Raw genomic sequence first — 19900 nt, forward strand, 5'->3', positions numbered from 1 at the left:
CATCGGAAACCAAGTAGCATTGACCTTCGGACAGTCAGAACAGCATATCATCTCTCATTACAATAATCTGAACTCCAGTCATTGCTCAACATTAATTATTGCCAAGGCTAAAGCATTTTCTTGCTACTTGACAGTTGGTCTTTATCCTATCATTAACCTTAGGTCAATTTAATCCCAACCTCCATTTTCAGCACTATACAAACAATTTATTTTTGCATTTTTTCCAACCACACAAAGGCACACAATGTCAGGCTGTTCCACATTGTTTTATGCATTACAATGATTAAACATTTTTAAAGACATTCAGACATCAAAGTTTAGAAAGGACTCTATAGCGAGAGGCCCAGAAATGAGCTACCTTAGTAGGTTATTTTCCTAGAGGACAATTATAGAAGGAAGGATTCAGAGAGGGCATAAAGAAATGAATCAAAATACAGTTCCTTTTAGGATTATTTTTTTCTCTATAGATAGAAGATTGATAGGTATCATCCACTAGACAAACTGTCCACTGTGGAATAGACTGCTATCCGTTGAATGCTCTGAAAGCTATTAGCAGGTTGAGGGAAGATACTAGAAGGAGTGACATTGATCAAGATGCATTATACTCATAAACTGACACATTGAATTGGAACTTCTCTGTACAACTACTTAAAAATAATACTAAAAAAGATAAGAAAAATAAAATAACAAGTGAAAGCCATGAGCAGAAATTGAGCAACATCCAGACAATTTTATCTGCTTATAAGATTCTCTTTTCTTTCTAGAAATCAAAAGTCTGAACATATAGGAGAAGGGAAGCTGGAATTCCTGCTGAGAAATCTGTTTGGTGTTTTCTATTCTTCTTGACCCCGTGCTTCCATGAAATGCCAGAAATAACAGTTTGCCGCAGCGAGAGCCGTCCCAACAATAGGGCTTAATGTGTTGCACTGAAGAGTAAGTAAGCACTGTAAATATAATCACATCCAATTGCAAGTTACAGACACGCTCAGCAGAACTTTGTCAAGCTCTTCTCTACTAAATATAAAATTCAGGAAAGCATTAATTAAAAATTTCCCGAAAATGAGCATTTTCATATACGAAAGAAGTGCTTTTGTGTGTCCACATATAAAAATCATGTTGAATAATGGCTAAAATGAAATAAGATAAGCAAAATAAACATAAAAGGAAAAGGCCTACAGATTGATGCCTCCAAGACACCTTTGTTTGAATTGTGATTGTTTATGTGATTTATCAAAGGATTAAGATAAAACACAATGTTCTGTCTTAACAACTTTGTGCAGTGACAAAGCAAGGGCGCTTAGTATCAATGAGTGAGGATTTTCCAGGCTACTCCAGCTACCGCCTTTGTCTGTCCTGCATCTAGCACAAAGGAGAAACTGCAGTGTCTCACCCTTGGCAGGAAACAGGCAGACATTTACTCTTTTCCAAATGTCCAGCAAATAAGATGGCATCCGTGTGGCATATTGCTGTAGAAACCTTCACTTATTTTCCGTGTAACTTTCAGTTTTGTCCAGCTGTTTCCAGATCACTCTCCACACAGACTGCAGGGCGGTGAGGTCCCTCACATGGGCAGGTGGTAAGAAGGCCAGATTTCTCTTCATCTCCCAGCTTTACACTAAATAGGTGTCTATCAGAGAGTAATTTCAGCTTTGCCTCTGTGACTCAACCCGATTCCCAGGAAAGGCTCTGAAGTCACCTCCTGTACCTTCGCTTAGGAGAAGACTTGAGGAAACCAGGTTTCTCTTGGCCTGCATGTGTTTGCTAGTGCCAGAGCTTTCTCCCTTCCAGGAAAGAATGAGGTCCAGGGTCAAGGAGCAAGCCCACCCCCCATCCTGTCATGTTACTGGCCCGAGGGCTTGATAAGGAAGGCAGATGGGCAGTACAAAGTCTCCCTGCCACCAGGCTAGACTAGTGGTATGCATCAGGCCCTGCAGCCAGATCTGTCCACCATTCTGTGCTAGCCCTGAGACTAAAGGAGCAAGGCCAGGGACTCTTGGAACCCTGAGCAGTCTGGAACAGGGAGATAAGCCCACAATTACCCCTTAGCCCTGGGAGGAAAGGACTTTACGTACTAAGGCCGCAGACTGGCCAGAGGCCAGAGAAGCTACCGGGGCACTCCAGCACTGATTTCTAGAAAATGCAAATTTTAGCAGGAAACCCCGAAGTGTGAGTTAAAACTATAATATCAGCACTGAGTATAAATTGATTTACAGAAATTCACATTTATGCGGATTTTTTTTTTTTTGGTCAGAGACCTACTGAGAACCTTTGCTTCAAAATGCAAATAGCCCAAATTTTACTGTCTCTTTTAAAATCTTTTTTCCAAATGTTCCCACTCCCCCCCAAAACTAATTTGCTCTGTGTGTGTGTGTGTGTGTGTGTGTGTGTGTGTGTGTGTGTGTGTGTGCAGTGTACAGGTCTAGAATTGTGATAAGAAAAAAAAGTTCCCATGGAGAGCTCAGTGGCCTTCAGCAAAATACCTTTAAAGGCACAGCGCCTGCACACGTGTCAAATACTGCTGGCATTTCTCACGACAGACGATGTTGGAGATGCACAGAGGTCTCAGAAATCCAACAAAAACCCTCATTTCAGCTCATCTTGAATCCACTAATAGTGAAATTTTAAGTTATTTTAAGTAATTCAACAGTCAAATGTTGAGCTCTACTCTGTGAAGAATTTCTACTTTGTGTTAAAAATGTCTAAATTCAACTTGTCAAATTTTCTTTTTTAAAGTGATTTCTCTGCACAGGCAGTGACACGCCCTCAAAGGAAGGCGTTAGGAGTGAGTGCCTGGCCCGCCAAAGGCAAACATGGCTGCCTTCCTGAGCTCATCTACAAGGAGGAAGCGTCTCGCCCTTCACCAGGCCTACCGTTGCCTTGGGAACCAAGGAGGACTGGGATACAGCATGGCGCATTCTGTAGGACCCTGTGATGATTAGTCCTCTCCAAGACTGGGGACTACCTTTACATGGGTCACTCAACACATACCCACCTCTGAAGGACCCATGTGTGACCTTATTCTTGGGAGATTTTCTCAGTTCACATTCTATAGGAGTGGCTCACTTCAAGACGACTATGGCATTGGCTAAGATGAAATGTACTGGTAAACTGAGATGTGGAATTGAAACCCCTTTGTACAACTATTTAAGAGAGAATTTTAAAAACCAATAAACCACTAAAGAAAGAGGGACTGAGTGGGAATGGGAGACTGACTGGAGGATGGGGAGGAGTTCTGAAGCCTGTGGCATTGCACATATGTCCCACCACACAGCCTTCTCCTCCGCCAGTGTTAAGAGCAAAGAGACAGGCCTCTTGTGCACTGGGGATGGGGATGGATTCTAGCTATGGATGTCACTGAGCCAGACCAAGAAAACACTGGAGCAGTAAAGCTACTCCAGAGTGGACAGAATAAAACCTGCCCCTCTCATCAGGAACCTTTCCTCCAAGTTTGCCTTCAGTCATCACATCCCAAGACTCATACTAGACACCCGGACTCGCCAGCCAACTTGAACACCGTGTTCCCTTCTCACAAAGCCTGTGTTGAGTCTCACAAATCACACACACACACACACACACCTTTGGCCTTGCTTTCACTGGTGTGGTAATCTTCATTCAAACAGAAGCTAAGTCGGCCATACACAGTAAGGCAAGTTCAACAGAAACGCATGACGAGGATGCAGATAAAGTATAAACTAATCCCTTAACAAGCTCTCATTGAACACCAACTGTATCGCAGCTCAAATAAGCCTCACACCAACTTCACAATGAAGTGACGGAGTCATTAAAGTTCTGTCTACTCTTTTCTAAAGAGCTTTCTGACAGTCGGCTCTCCCACAGCCAAGTGACAAGATCTCGTTCATTGTATGCATGGAGCTCGAATTAAAATCCTACGCAAAAGGAATGTGTCACACAAATCATAGATTACATGACCTCAAGGTAGCTTAAGAGTGACATTTTAGATGGCAGAGTTTCTACACTGTAGGCCTCTTGAAGGTAGAGACTCATGACGTTATACAACAGGTGCAGGTAGATAGAAAAAAGCAGAGCTGAGGGCTTGGGTCATTTTTACATGTGAGCACGGTTCGCTTGACTCCAGAATCTCTGGTTGTGTAAAACTTCCTGCCACACACATGATTCTTTGGCAGTGACAATCACTCTCTTCCCTCTCACGGCAAGCAGCAGTAGCTTCACCTGTGCCTTGTGAAATGATCAGATATGCCCTTTTTTAAAATTAAGTGACCCAGATTCCATAGCCAGACCTGATAGAACACCGAGGGTTAGCTGGTTAACACGTGACTAATCGATCCTGAGCGGATGGATGCTCAATGATAACAGTCCGTGAACAAGTCTCTTACCATGGGCATTGGCCACGTTGCATCCAAAGTTGGTGTCGTGAAAAGGCAAAAATGAGATGTTTGGGGAGGGTGCAAAAATCGGGAGTGGTGCCCAGGCAGGTTTGCAGAAAGATGACGTAGAAGGATGGGCAGAAGCAAATCATGGCATAATAAAGCTGCAGTCACTAGCAACCTGCTGCCTCCCTGGGTCTTGTGAATTCCTCTTGTACTTCCACCAGATTCTAGATCTTTCTATGCCTTTAAAACAAGTACTTTTTTTTTAAAGGGGGAACCAATTTGATGAGGACAAATTCTTAGTATTCATCTTTCTCCCCCTACTTAGAACTATGTTTCTCTCTCCTCCATCCCCAGCACTTTACAGCATTTCTAAAAATCAAGGTTTGTCATTGAGTCAGTATGCATGTTAAATGCAGTTGGGTTTTGTGTTTATCGACGGGTGGAGGCTCTTGCATTGATGGCATCTCAGAACCAGGAGTGAGGTAATAAAGGAGGAAAACCTCATGATTCCCTACTCCCGTAACCTACACTCCGATAGGTGCGACTAGCCAGCATCGCTAAGGCTCTTCGGGGGAGCGGGGTAGAAGCAGGACTGATTTTAACACAGCCTTGGACTGGCGAGGCAGGCACTCTACTGGTGAGCTCTTTTTGTGCTGATTGGTTTTGAGATAGATCTTACTTCCAGCACAGGTCTAGCCTGGTTCACGATCCTCCTTTCTCTCACCTCTCTGCTATAGCTGAGATGACAGGTCATCACAGTTAGCTTCTGGAGTCTTGAGGAATTTTCTGGCTGGGCTGCCCCTGAACCTTGATTCTCCCCCCCAAATCACCTCCCAGGTAGCTGGGGTTATAGGGATGACTCCCCTGTGCCTACCTAGACTTTTTGTACACCACAAATTGACAGGTTTGTTTTAAAGAGCACATGGAAAAGCAAGGCTTATAATGTTTATTTGAGCTCGAATTTGTCACCAGAGTGTCTGTACAGATTATCCCATCTTAAACATAGTTAAATATTATCACCATTTTCCCTAATAATCAAACTGATTTATAAAGATTATTTTCAAGAGTTTTGAGAAATTGAAGGGTCATTTTCTTCCTATCTACCACTGCATTCAGTAGAAAATAGAATGAAGAAATAAAGTTTTCTAACTTGAATGTCGCCAGAATTTGATTCAGAAGCTTGTGGCTTTGTCCATTAAAGTACAGGAAACCCAACTTGGGAATTTAGTGCCACCCCTTTATTATTCTAGAAGCCACGCCCACTCTCCCAGACCCCCCTCTCTCCTTTCATGATTTACCCTACCACCTCCTCATACTGAATTCCAGGAGCATGTTTGAGTTTAAGGGATCTAAAAGTTGGACCTACACAAAGTGCTGTCAGGAGCCCAGGGAACACCCCCACAGAAGATCATCTCAAAGAGAACCACATGTGTCTGGCATCTGTTTGTCCCCTCTGTGGTAACAGACTTTTATGAGTTCTAATTTCTGATGGGAGCAAACAGCTCTCCGAATGGCCCCAGGGAATTCACCTGGTGAGCATCTATGTTGTCTCTTCACCTCTGGTCATCTGCTTCTCACACTTATTAATTCTTAAAAATTCCCTGAAAGTGTGTAGTGATCGAACTTAATTAAAATCCCTCAAAATAACAAAGAACTCATCAAAATAAACATAAATGCAACACCAGTGAGTTCATATAGATTCTTTTGCTCATTTCTATTTGGGCAGAAGTCTGATCTTTAGTTAAACAGGAAGAAAAAAAACCTTTTGATTATTGTAACAAATCTATTTGTTGCCCTTATGGATTAAGAGAATGTGTGTGTGTGTGTGTGTGTGTGTGTGTGTGTGTGTGTGTGTAGACAGTTATGTTTAACTGACAGAGGTATACACACACACACACACACATACACACACAGAATAATAATTCATTTGCCAACTGTCTGTGCACAGGCCTGCAAACCTAGAAGAGAAATGGAGTCAGCCACATCAAAGTTAAAGAGAAGCTTACACTGTACTTCACAACCAACCAAAAAACATATCAGACAAAATACACAGCTCAGGCCAATCATTTAGAATCACCACCTACCCAAAGCATATGAAACTGCTTTCAAAGCTTTCTCCACAGGCCCTCCCAAACCTTCCTCTGTCCTGACATCCTATGCAAATAAGTCTTTCGAAACTTTACCTTTGGAGATCCAAAGCATCCCAAGTCTGGACTGAACCATTTCTGGACCCCTACCTTGGGCTTTCCAGTGTGTGTCTCTACTTCCCTGAATAGAATTCAGGTTCTGGATGAGCAACCCACAAGCAGAAATCTCGCGAGTGTGTAACAGGTAGATTTTTGTCTTATCAGTGGGGACTTGCTGAGGAAGAAGCCCTGAGAGACCTCAGGGGTGATGCGTGTTCCCTGAGAAACCCATCCAGCAGAGAGGAGCACAGGAAGCTCCCTCAGAGCTCCTCTCCTCTCGCTTCCTCTCAGTGGTACAGGATTGTGATTCTCTGCCTGAACACTTCCATGTGTTCAATGCCCTGTGCTGAATGGACAGGTAAATGTTCTGCAGTGGAGCTTTCCAACCCAGGTCCCCTCCTGGAAGGGCATTTTAGGCAATGGGAACAATGAGTATAAAATGTGAGTTAAGGGAGGACAGGGAGGTCCGAGGAGTTTGGGCAGGCTGGTCACAAGGTTTCAAGATAGAAGGCTGAAGATGCGATGACCGTGGACTTTTTAGGGTTCAGGAAAGCTTTAAAACCCATTGTATTAATACTAGGCTTTATCTCAGGCACTCAGTGGCAGGAAAAGACTTGATTTTACTGAGACAGTTGCTATCATGGCTGGAGGAGAGAGGCTGGATAGGGGAAGCTGGCTGCATAGAGGCTGGTTAGTGGTATCAGGGTCTAAGGGACAGGCCAACGTGTTGGCTGGGGAAGTGGAGAAGATGGAATAAAACTAGGAGATCTTAAGGAGGCCAAATGGAGCTTAGGGAGGGAAGTAACAGATAAAGCATGAAGAAAGATTCCCCAGGTTTCTTACTTTGTAAGTCATCAGATACAGGAAACCAAAACTCAGTCAGAAAAGGAGCAAATTCAAACAGTATGTATTTGGCTGAGATAGAAGAAAGTTTATCTACCTAGGATTTAACTAGATGCCAATCATTGTTTTTTGAAATATCTTGAAACTTTCAGGAAAATTCCAACAGTATGAAGCCAGTAGTTCCCTTTCTATCTCCAACTCCCACCACTGTGGCCAGTGTTGGACCAGATCTCTGCCTCCCTAAGACTTGAGTATCTCTTTCTTGCAAATTGTTAACATCCTCCCACTTCATCAGAAGGTGATGGCCAGGGAGAAAACCAACTAGATACTTTGTTCCTGTGGGAGTCCCAAAGCTCAGTCAGGATGGGCTAGGGCACCATCTGTCTTCCTTAGCGAGAGAATCCATTCAAAATGGTGGGCTGCTCAAGGCCCCAGTTCCTCACCCGCCTTCCGGAAGCAGCAGCGCCTCCATCTTTCTTTCCTTGACTTTCATATCCCTGGGTTCAGAAATGACACAGCAGTTATTTGGTTGTGTGTCCCTCTTTCTGAGTTTTGTCAGATGTGTTTTCATGATTAGATTCAGGTTATGAATCCTTGCCAGGGAAATCAAAGAGGTGACAGGCTACCGGTTTCTTTTCTTGCATCTTATCTGGTGGCACAAGATTTCAATGTATCCTATTACTGATGATGTTTACTTTGATCACTTGATTAAAGGGGTGTCTGCCAGTTTCCTTCACTTTAAAGTGAGTTTTTCCCCCTATGTAATTAATAAGTAAATTTGCTTCTCTTTATCCATCTTTCAGTTTATTCAGTATTAGTTTATGTCAGAATGTATTCATGACTTCTTTATTCAATTGGTTATAATCCATTACCAGCATCATTTATTTATGGGCTTAAACTGTCCCAGATTTGGCCAGTGGGAACCCTTTGTTCTAGTGTGTGAGTGCTGTAGACATACTCTCATCATCGTTGAGTTATTCCTTGATTTCTGGTGCAAGTAAGACTCATCCTGGACTTTCTCTGAAATCAATCATTTCTCTAAGGAGTCCTGGTTGCTTTCAGGGGAGAAAGAGATTTAGAAGCCACAGTTTGAGAGCTCAATGTACTAATATAATTGCAGTGTCAGTGATCTAGGCCCGCTCACTGGTTAGATCTGGGAGATATAGTTACATACATACATGCATACATACATACATGCATGCATACATATACGCATGCATGCATGCATGCATCAATGCACATTTATTTTTCCTAAATGTAGTATATATGTCAATATGTGTAAATACTCATGTGTAAATATGTATGTAAATGCATATATATATAATTATGCATTAAAATTACCCTAAACCAGTATTACAATAGTCTTTGTGATCTCCTTTTCCATATCTGGACCTTGGTTCTCCAACAGTGAAAAAACAACTTTTCTGGGCAATTCCTTCATCAGCCCATCATATGTAACTCAAACCTCCATTTGCTCTTATTTGCTCTTCACCCCACTCACTTCCATCCTTACTGATTGAGAAGGTGTCCCAAGTGGATACTTTCTCACTCTGAGCCTCTTCTGGCGTACAACAGGACCTCCCCTTCCTTTCATTCCACCTCTGGTCAAATGCTTTCCTCCTTCTCGCTCACCTAACAGCTCTTTTGGGGCTCTACTAAAAAGGGAGAGACTGAAATGAAAAGAACCCAGGAAAGGAGAAGGGGTTAAAAAAAGAAAAGAAGAAGCCAAGGAATTCCCAATAGGCATATTGAGGAGTTCTGTGGCTTTGGGACAGAGGCAAATCCGCTTGTTTTCTTATGTGAACTTCAGCGAGCTTCTATGTTAATATTTTAGTTATTGATAGATCCACTTGTACTCTTAAGAACTCATTGGGAAAAATCCAAGTATTCTTTATCCAATTTTTTGCTAGACTACAGACTAATATCACAACCAGGGTGTTGGTAGTGACACAGTTAAGATTCATATCATCTCCATCACCACATAGCCCTTTCAGGGCCACTTTCATTCCTTCTTGTCCCCACCTTTTCCTAAATCTCCAGCCAACACTAATCTATTCTTCATTTCTATAAACTTCTCCAATTCCAAAATATTATGTAAATTGACTTGTGCAGCATGTAACTTTGGGAATGGCCTTTTTCACTCTGTATAATTCATCTACAGCCATTCTAGGTAGTTGTGTGGGCCAATTGGTTGTTTGTCTTATGTTCCATGATAATTCTGTATATTCTGTATATAAATTCCGTGTATCACAGAATTTCTATATCCCTAGTTATTCATCAGTTGGTGGACATCTAAGTTGGTTCCAGTTTATGTATATCGTAATTAAAATTGCTATCAATATTTACATGATGGTTTTTGTGTGAATATGTATGCTCATTTTTCTGGGATTAATGCCCAGGAATGCAATAGGATACTATTTTAGTTCATACGGAGTTTTAAAAGAAACTACCAAAGTGTCTTTCAGAGTGGATAAATCATTGAAATTCCCACTGGCAACATATATGAGATTCACTTTCACTGTGTCCTCAGCAACATTGAACATTGTCTTTTGTTTTGTTTTTGTTTCTGTTTTATTCTTTGCCCAGTATTGGAGCTTGAACGCAGGGCTTTACCTTCTTGGTTGGTTTTCTTGATATTTGTTTGATTATTATCTTTATATCAACATATTTAAAGTAAGTTTCTTGTAGACAGCATATAGTGGGGTCATGGTTTTTAATCCATCCTGCCAACTTCTGTCTTTTAATGATTACATTTAGACTAGATGCAGTTAATACAAACATTGACATGCTAATGCTTAAATCTTCCATTTTATTTTGCTGTTTACTGTATGTTCTTTCTGTTTTTTCTTTCTCTCTTTTCTTCTTATTAGCCTTCCTGGAAGTGAATAGAATTTATTTTTAATTTTAGAAGATTTTGTCTGAAGTGTCTTAGATGGTCTGTCTTCATATGTCTACAGATGTTTCAGTAGTTACTCTAGAAGCCATATACATATGCATTCGCTATGTGTTGATATCAGCATTTACCAATATAAATGATGTATAAAACCATTTTCTCTATTTAGATTCCTTTGTACTCTCCCTTGTCTAATATAATTGTCTTGAATATTTCCTCTCCATATATTTAAATTCAATCAGACAATGTTATAATTCTTGCTTCAGCCATCAAACATAATTCAGAAAACCTTACTTGAGAAGGAAAGCTCATTGTATTTATGATCTCTTTGCTTACCATGCTCTTCCTCATCTTCCAGGATTCTATCTTTTATTGCTGTCTTTGCAGTAAGAGAAATTCTATTAGCCATACTTGCAGGGTAGGTTCACTGTGCTTGTTTGATAATGTCCAGAGTTTTTAGTTGTGCTTAAAAGGAAGAATAGGGGAAATGTGTATATTCCATGTTGTTAAAAATGAAAGTTTTAAGACAGATGTTTTAAGCTCTGTTAAATTGTCTTTCAATTGTTATTGATCAGACTGCAGCCACAACATAATTATTGATGACTCCATATGTGCGCATTTGATCATAGTTTTTATAGTGTAGCATTTTAATGCCGTCAGGTACATTACTTGAGAAAAATCTTATCCTCTAGGACAGAGAAAGGCCATATATATATGAGGTCCCTCACAGGAACTCAAAGGAAGGAAGATTTCCCCTAGTCAAAAAGGAGATTCTCCCAGAGTTCAGGGAAGGGTAGAAAGAAGTAGAAATTATTAAGTGTTGTCTGGAATAGTCCCAAATGAACCCCCTCCCCCACCAAATTCACCCAGTGAATTTGTTCCTTATACATTTCCTGGACAGCTACACTAGCAGTGATAGATAAGCTTGTTTGAAAGTATGGTGATATGATTATTACCTCTGGTGTCCTGTCTGGACAATGACATCATTTAAAGACCATTTGAGAAAGGAGTATGAGCCCCTGTCCTTATCACAAACCTTCCATTGATACTTTCTAGAAAAATCAATCGTGTCAGCAGCAAAACTTGCAGAATGGGTGTCAGTATCTGGAAGAAACCACAGAGATAATATTGGAACTCTGTCTTAAAAACTACCCTCCCCAGTGTTAGGAAAAGCACAGAAGACAGCACTGTGTGGAATTCCATGGGCATCAGTGACTCCACTTTGCAAAGTGATTCACAAAATCGGGCACGTGATGAAGGCCTTCATTTAGATATGCACAAATGGTATAAAAATGGGGCATGGATAAGTCAAAAAGAACTCTTTCAATAAGCATAAAATAAAAATAAGTAATAAGAAATCATTGTATCATTATTTAATTGGCATCATTATTATCCCTAACAGGACATAATAGAATGATGTATTTTTACGATAAATACCATATTTTTCTTTCACCATTTAACCACTTTTTTGTTGGACATCTGTATTCTTGGTATGTGTATCATTTTTAATTCTGGTAAAGTATATGTATCTAATTGGATGCCTGTGGCTCATGCCTGTAATCCTAACTACTCAGATAGCTAATATGTGAAAAACACAGTTCAAAGTCCATGTGACTCTTATCTCCAATTAATCATCAAAAAGCCAGAAGTGGAGTTGTTGCTCAAGTGGTGGAGTGTCAGCCTTGAGGAAGGCCTTATGTTCAACTCCTACACGCGCATTTGCATGGACACGCATACACACACACACACACACACACACACACACACACACATAGAATTTACCATTTGTAAGAGCACAGTTCAATAGCTTTAAGTTTATTTTCATTATAACGCAGTTTTCGCCACTTCCTACCTCCAGGGCTTTCTCATCTTCCCACGTGGAAGGTCTGCACCCATTCCACAATTGCAGTCCTTTCTCTCCATTTTGCAGCCCCTACAAACCAGCATAGTCTCCGGGAGAAAAATCTTCCTCTTTTTGAGTTTCTGTCTTTATGAACTTAACTGTTGTAGGCACCTCACATGTGCATGGAATTGTACAGTATTTGCCATTTTATGTCTGACATTTTCCTTAATATGATGTCTTGAAGATTCATTACTGTTATAGCACATGTAAGAAGTTCTATTCCTTTTTAAGACTAAATAGTACTCCACTATGTTCAGACCACATACCTATTCATCTTATGGTAGATATTAGGATATCTTCTATTTCTAGATATTTTGAATAGTGCTTCTATCAACATGAGTGTACAAATATCTGTTTGACTCCCTATTTTTAATTATCTGTGTGTGTGTGTGTGTGTGTGTGTGTGTGTGTGTGTGATGCTGGGATTTAAACTGAGGGCCTTGCACTTGCTAAGCATATGCTCTATTTTTTTTAATTTTTTTTGGGGGGTCCGGTCATGGGGCCTGAACTCTGGGCCTGGGTGCTGTCCCTCAGCTCTTCAGCTCAAGGCTAGCGCTCTATCACTTGAGCCACAGCGCCACTTTCGGCTTTTTTCCTTTTGCTTATGTGGTGCTGAGGAATCAAACCCGGGGCCTCAGGTATGCAAGGCAAGCGCTCTACCACTGAGTCGCCTTCCCAGCCCCATGCTCTATTTTTTTTTTAACAGTGGCAATATATTCACTTATTGGTATACAATTGGATACTTTTTAAAATAATTTCCAATACTATAACACTTTTACTTAAAAATTACCATCAAAATTACTGACACTGGTAGTTTTGCTTCAATACAAACTACTGAAACATAAAAGTTGAGAAAGATTTGTGGAAAATTTTCACATATTAGAGTGACTCATGAAGACTTCATTTACTCAATGCATTAAATAAAATTGCATTATAAGGCATACTCTAGTTATTGGTACTTCTTCCCATAATTGTTTTTCATAAGAGACTTCAGAATAAAAGGTAAAAGCAGTTTCTCCCTTGTGACAATTTTACAACATGCCATGCTCTATTTTTTTAATCCATGCCTCCAGTCCTTTTTGCTTTGGTTACTTTCGAGATAAGGTCTCGCTTTTTGCCTCTTCTGGCTGGAACACTATCTTCCTATTTGTGTCTTTCACAAAGCTGGGATGACAGACATATGCCACCACAAGAAGCTTTTATTAACTCAGGTGGAGTCTTACTAACTTTTTGCCTAGACTGTCTATGAACCATAATCCTCCTGATCTCTGCCTCCCAAGTAGTTAAGATTACGGGTATGAGCCACGACATTCAGTCTTACTCTTTGATTTTCTTGGGTATGTACTCAAAAGTAGAATTACTGGATATGATCTTAGATTAAATAAGAACAGATACCTAGAAATGACTTACCTTAGAGTTGTAAATACAGAAACACACTAAAAGCATTTAAAATACAGAACACTTCATAATTCCCTTGTTTTGTTATTAAATAGCCAGATTTATTTCTCTGGGCCTTGAGAGAGAGCTGGGAGATACAGAAGAACCAAATGCAGTAGTGGAAGCTGATGAGATTCCCAAGGACAGAAAATGGAGTGGAAAGAGGAGGAGTAAGAACAAGACTCACAGACGGTAACCTTCTAAGAAACACGGAGGTGACATTAGTGAAGGACAGCAACGCTAGGGGTGGGGAACCTTTGTACTGCCAAGGACTATTTGGACATTTATAACATGCATGGGCCATACAGGACTTATCAGTCCAGCCAGGTGGACTGTGAGCAGCCAATAAGAAGCATGTGTGTGTCTATTCTGTTATACACCAAACGGTTTCACAGGCTTCATGCAGTCGACGGGCTGCTTATTCCTCACCCCTGTCAGGAACTAAAAGGATGGGAGGTTAAGCCCAAGAACAGACCACTAGAATTACAGAGGTAGGATGACAATTCTACAAGCTAACAAATTCCAGAAGGCTATAGTCATGAGTCCTGGTCTGATAAGAAATTAAGGAACTGAGTTTAATGAGCTAATGAGATAAGAGCATTTGAAAAGGTCTTAAATCCATCTTTTTAAAGACTACAAGAAAGATAAACGCAGGGGTGAGAGAGAGAGGGGGGAACAGGAAAGAGTGGCAGAGGTGTAAGGAAAGAGCAATTCTGAAATCCCTTCACAGTACATAATTAATATGCACTAATATTAAATAAGCTGAATATTTAATGAGTCCCAACAAAAGCAAAGCAACCCAAGCTGATGGCAGGAAGGGAGATAGAGAGAAAGATACCAAGCAGGACTTTCCCCTCAGATTCACTTGGAGTTTGGGAGATTGCAGTCAATAATGATAAGGACAGTGGGCATCTAAGGTTGTTGTAAATGTATGAATCCTCAAACTCTCAGGAGACAGTTCTAAAAATGTAGTCGATTAAATGTGATGCAAGAATAAAAACAACACTGAGATACCATCTTACACTAGTCTGAATGGCCCACATCCTAAAGTCAGCAAACGACAAATGCTAGAGGGGATGCGGAGAAAGAGGAACCTACTGCATTGCTGGTGGGAATGTATACTATACAACCACTTCAGAAAGCAGTCTGGAGATACCCCAGAAAGCTAAATATAGACCTCCCCTATGACCCAGGTATACCACTCTTAGGCATGCACCTCCATGTTCATTGCAGCAGTGTTCAAAATAGCCAAGATTTGGAAACAACCCAGATGCCCCACTACTGATGAGTGGATCCAAAAATTGTGGTACCTATATACAATGGAATATTATGCAGCCATTAGAAAGAACACAATAATGGCATTTGCAGGGAAATGGATGGATCTAGAGCAGATTATTTTGAGCAAAGTGAGCCAAGAACAAAGAGACAAACGGCACATGGTCTCCCTGATATGTGGATGCTAAAGCCAAAATACAAGGAGCTATGACAAAGTAACAGAACTCAAGAAACAAAGGACAGCCACCCATTTTGTCATATCATTGCTAAATGACTCCATGTTCTAGACCATATATATGGTAGACCTATGCACACAACAGAGGGAAGACAGGAGGAGGAACAGAATAAGCGGGAATGGCCTACACTAAGCAAAAGGAAAGAAATGTAAACATCACCTGATGTGGAAAAAATAACTTGTATTATCAAAGCTCATAGAATTCACAAACTGTATAGACCATGATAATGACAATTTGCCTTGTGAAGGTTAAAATGTATGTGTGACTCTAAATATCACTATTCCACAATACTGTGAAATATGTGAAATTTATGTAATCACCTAATCTCAATTAAAGAGAAAAGTGAGAGAAGGGATGGGTTAGGAGAGATGGGTGGCAATGTTGTAGACACTTTGTACTCTATACTGTTTTGTAGAACGGGAACTTCTTTGTACAACTACTTAAAGATAATAATAAAAAAGACAAAAAAATCTACTATACCTACAACCAAATGGACATAATAATAATAGTAGTAGTAGTAATAATAATAATAAAATAAATGTGGTGCAAGTTGCAGAGATTAGCCTAGCTTCCTGATAGCCATTCATTCTGATGCAAGTGAGTTTTTTGCAGAGTAAAATCTTGATAGAAAATCAAGGATTAAACTGAATAAATGTAACCACATATTTGGGTTTGGGTATTTCATAACCCCATAATTAATGTCTTGAACAATTTCTTGCATAAATGTGGAATTTGATAACTATCCTAGTACTTCAAGGAAACCTATGGCCATTAGAAATGCCTAGAAGGAAGAATATATATTTGCATATTGAAAAGTAATGCCTCAGGAGGCATCTTGGCTTGATGGCTGATAATGATAGCACTTGAAAGTCTAGAATTTTCCATACTTACATAATATTCCCTTACTTCTATGAAAAACTGAACAATTCTTGGCTGGTAAAGAGGTAACAAGTTAGTTGGGCATGTCATAAATTAACTCCAAACAGCAAAGGCAAATAAGCAATCTCAACTTCAGAAATGATCTTTTGGCTCAGACTTCAATAAACACAGAAATGGCACTGGGTTAATCCTTTACTTGTTGTAGGCCAAAGATACAATCCTGATTATTCCCAGGAACTCAGAAAGGAATGGCCGGATGAAGGTATTCAAAGTAAAGAAATAGCGAAAACAGGGTCCTACGATGGGAACAAATAAAATTACGGCATGAAGACTGCAGCAATAATTCAAGGAAATCCATTATTGATGAGAATCCTCACAGCCACTCGAAGCATTCTAAGTGTTGGGGATGGAGGACTAAGTAGCTGCTGAGTCTAAATCCTTCACAGGATAGCACAGGGGCAAGTCAGTCACATGACACTGGAAGACTCTAGCCTTAGCATTGAAGGAAGGATGGTCAAACAAAGATCTTACCTTTTCACAAAGAAAGTTGCACAGGAAATAAAACAGCCATGAGAACAATAAATTTTGAAGCGCCATTAATATCGTGCATTTTTACGCATGACGTGGATTGTCAGAGAGTAAGAGGATTTCTTTCTCCTACAATACTCTTAAAGGAGCCACCATTAAAAAATAATCATTGGCCGGGTGCCAGTGGCTCACACCTGCAATCCTAGCTACCCAGGAGGCTGGGATCTGAGGATCGCAGTTCAAAGCCAGCCCAGGCAGGAAGGTCTGTGAGACTCTTATCTCCAATAAACCACTAAAAACCTGGAAGTGGCACTGTGGCCCAAGCGGTAGAGCACTTGCCTTGAGCTGAAGAGCTGAGGGACAGCACCCAGGCCCAGAGTTCAAGCCCCATGACCGACAAAAAAAAAAAGTAATCATTGGACACGTGTAAATGAAAATACATTCACCGACTACTGCTTTTGAAAAAGAACAGAAGGGAAAGCATTCCATTCCAAAACTTTTAAGGTAATCTTGAATTCAATAAATATAAGTAGTAAGAATTAACACTTTGAAATTGGTTATACTATGGTTGGTGGGGGGGGGGAAATACAGAGAAAAAGAGGGTGAAGAGAACGAAGAAACAAATGAGGTGATCAGGACTTTTTCTTCTGAACTCTGCAACCCTGCTCAGCACTGGATCCACCTGTTCTCGATTCGAAGATCAGAGAGAACCCCACCCTCCTCTTGGCCACTCCTTCACACACTTGCTTTCATACCCAGAAGATCCTCTAAGACTTCTGTGTCCTTCAGCTCCCAGAATGATCTTCACTGCCTCACTTTCAGCAAACTACACTACTTCATGGGTGTCTGTGTGTTTTGTTTGTCTGAGACAGTTTCACTCGATTACCAAATTTGACATCCTCCTGTCTCAGCTTTCCAAAGTGCTAGGATTACAGGCATGCATCACCTCACCTAACCTACAAGACTGCTTGTTATTTTTTTGAGAACAGACACCATTTAACACTGGTCACCTCCAACTGACCATTCTTTCTTTTCTATTATATCTTTTGTCTTGGGAAGTTCCTCTATGGTTCTACCCCTTCAGTAGGTTCTCTTCTCTCTAAACATTCAAAGCAATATTCTATGGCCTAAGTGTGATGCCTTCCCCCACCAAAGTCCTCTTGGAATTACCTTGATACTATGGCTCAAGTGGTAGAGTGCTAGCCTTGAGCAAAAGGAGCCCAGAGACAACACCTAGGTCCAGAGTTCAAGTCCCAAAAATAGAAAAAAGAAGAAAGAAGAAAAGAAGAAGAAGAAGAAGAAGAAGAAGAAGAAGAAGAAGAAGAAGAAGAAGAAGAAGAAGAAGAAGAAGAAGAAGAAGAAGAAGAAGAAGAAGAAGAAAGTTAAGTCTTCCTAGGTGATTAATTAAGAAGTCTCAGCCCTAATGAATGAGACCAATGTAAATAACACCAGGAGGGAAAAATGGCATACATGCACAATACAAAGCAAAGTGTGACTTTCATAAAAACTCGAGTATGAAAGCATCCAAAGGAGTTTCAGAAGAAGAGGGCAGCCAACGAAATCAAAAGCTGGTGAAGCATCCTTTCTCTAGGAGGCTGGGGACCAAGATGAGTCCACTGGCTTTGGAGCCCAATGAGATGAGAAAGAATTCAAGCAGAGCAGCAAGACAGAGATGAGGAGAGAGCAAACAGGAGCCAGCATCGCCTTTTAATGTTAAGCTGGGACTCTCCACTTCCCTCATGAGTGAGTAGCTGATGTTAGACTGGCCCTCCCATCATATACAACTATAAAGTAAGACACAATGTGTAAGTCAGCATGAGACATTGGATGACAGAACTGAAGGAGAAATAAGAAACCCAGCTTTCTGCCCAGAAGCATTTTCTAGACCCTAGCAGAAGAGGCATCCCAAGCTCAATTTGGTGTCCAACTGCAAGACAAAGACCCCAGTGCAGAAAGCCAGCCCCCTCACCTCTCTACCCATACTTCGCTTTCTTCCTTGAGGCACAAATCACCACTTGAAATTATAAATTTGATTTTGGTTGTTGTTGTTACCATTATTATTGGTCTCTCTGGAACTTCTAAGCCTCTTACAAGTCAAGGCCCTTGTGAAAAATGGTTGTATTTGTCAGGCATCCTAGAGTCAATGGGTAATATAGCCTTTGGCAAGAGGTGATCCAATATCTCTGGTACTATCTATTTTTATTTATTGTTTTCACTGTTATACCCCTAAACCTTGGGGTATTTGTGTGTGTGTGTGTGTGTGTGTGTGTGTGTGTGTGTGTGAGTGTGTGTGTGTAGCAGTACTTGGCACTTGTAGGCAAATGCTCTACCAGTGGACAAAAACCCCATCTCCTTTTTTTGCTTTGGTTATTTTTTAGGTAAGGTCTCATATGTTTTTGCCCAGGGCTGGCTTAGACAGCAATCTTCCTATCTGGAGCTTCCTGAGTAACTAGGACAACACCACCATACCTACCTAGCCTTTGTTGAGATGGGTTGCCTGACCTCAATACATACTTGGGAATGATTAAAACTTCATTTTGTGAAGTGGATAATGAGGACATAATAACAGACTATAAAGACAGTATTTTCAAACTACATATACATGACTGGGAAGAAGAGACCGTTTGGAATCACAACAATATTTTTGCAGAGAAAGGGGGTGCACAGGACATGTATATGTCTGAAGGGTTTAAGTTTTACTGGGTAGCAAGATGGTGGTGTGTGATCTCCAAGGGTGCTTCTGGAAACTGGAGTTTGGAACGGTCTGCAAGAATGACATTTGGCAAGGGAAGGAATGACGCTGTCCAGAGAGAAATGTACTCTTTACCTGACTTATGTAACTGTCACCCCTCTGTACATCATCTTCATAAAACAATTTTTTTTTTACAATTGAAGAAAAAAGGAAAAAGAGAATGATGTTTGGGGAGAGCATGGAATGTAATGGGAGGGAGGAATTCCTCTATTTCCAGTTGATTTTTTGTTTCTCTCTGCATAACGAATCATCCTACACTTAGTGGCTTCAAATAATTTTTTAAATAATATATTGTTTCTCTCACTTGTGCAGTTTAATGTTGTCACTTTCATGTCTGCAGCTGCAATGACCAGAGCAGTGGGGGCCGGCAGGCCTTGCTCTGCGCGTGAGCTCTTTGGGTGGACAGCTTGGACTTCCTCACAGCATGGCCGCCTTGGAGACACGGCATTTGATTTCCTGAGGAAGGAAACAGGAGCTGCCAACTTGCTGAAGTCTTGAACTCACAAAGCCCTGGACATCCCTTTCACCAGATTCAGTCACAAGGCCAGCCTAGATTCCAGGACAAGGAAAAATACATATTATTCTGAATGTCCAAGGGAGAGAAGAATAGCTTCTA

At 40.7% G+C, this 19900-nt stretch overlaps 1 long non-coding RNA gene across 1 annotated transcript in view; it reads right to left on the minus strand.

Moving 5' to 3' along the window:
* Positions 1-16599, minus strand: part of LOC105995700 — a 32316-nt gene extending 15717 nt beyond the window's left edge. The window contains exon 1 of the long non-coding RNA XR_001175578.1: positions 16536-16599. This is a non-coding gene — a long non-coding RNA (uncharacterized LOC105995700). The remainder of the gene's footprint in view (positions 1-16535) is intronic.
* Positions 16600-19900: the final 3301 nt, after the last annotated feature.

The sequence above is a fragment of the Dipodomys ordii genome, unplaced genomic scaffold (assembly GCF_000151885.1).
Source record: "Dipodomys ordii isolate 6190 unplaced genomic scaffold, Dord_2.0 Scaffold119, whole genome shotgun sequence".
Classification (NCBI taxonomy): Eukaryota; Metazoa; Chordata; class Mammalia; order Rodentia; family Heteromyidae; genus Dipodomys; species Dipodomys ordii.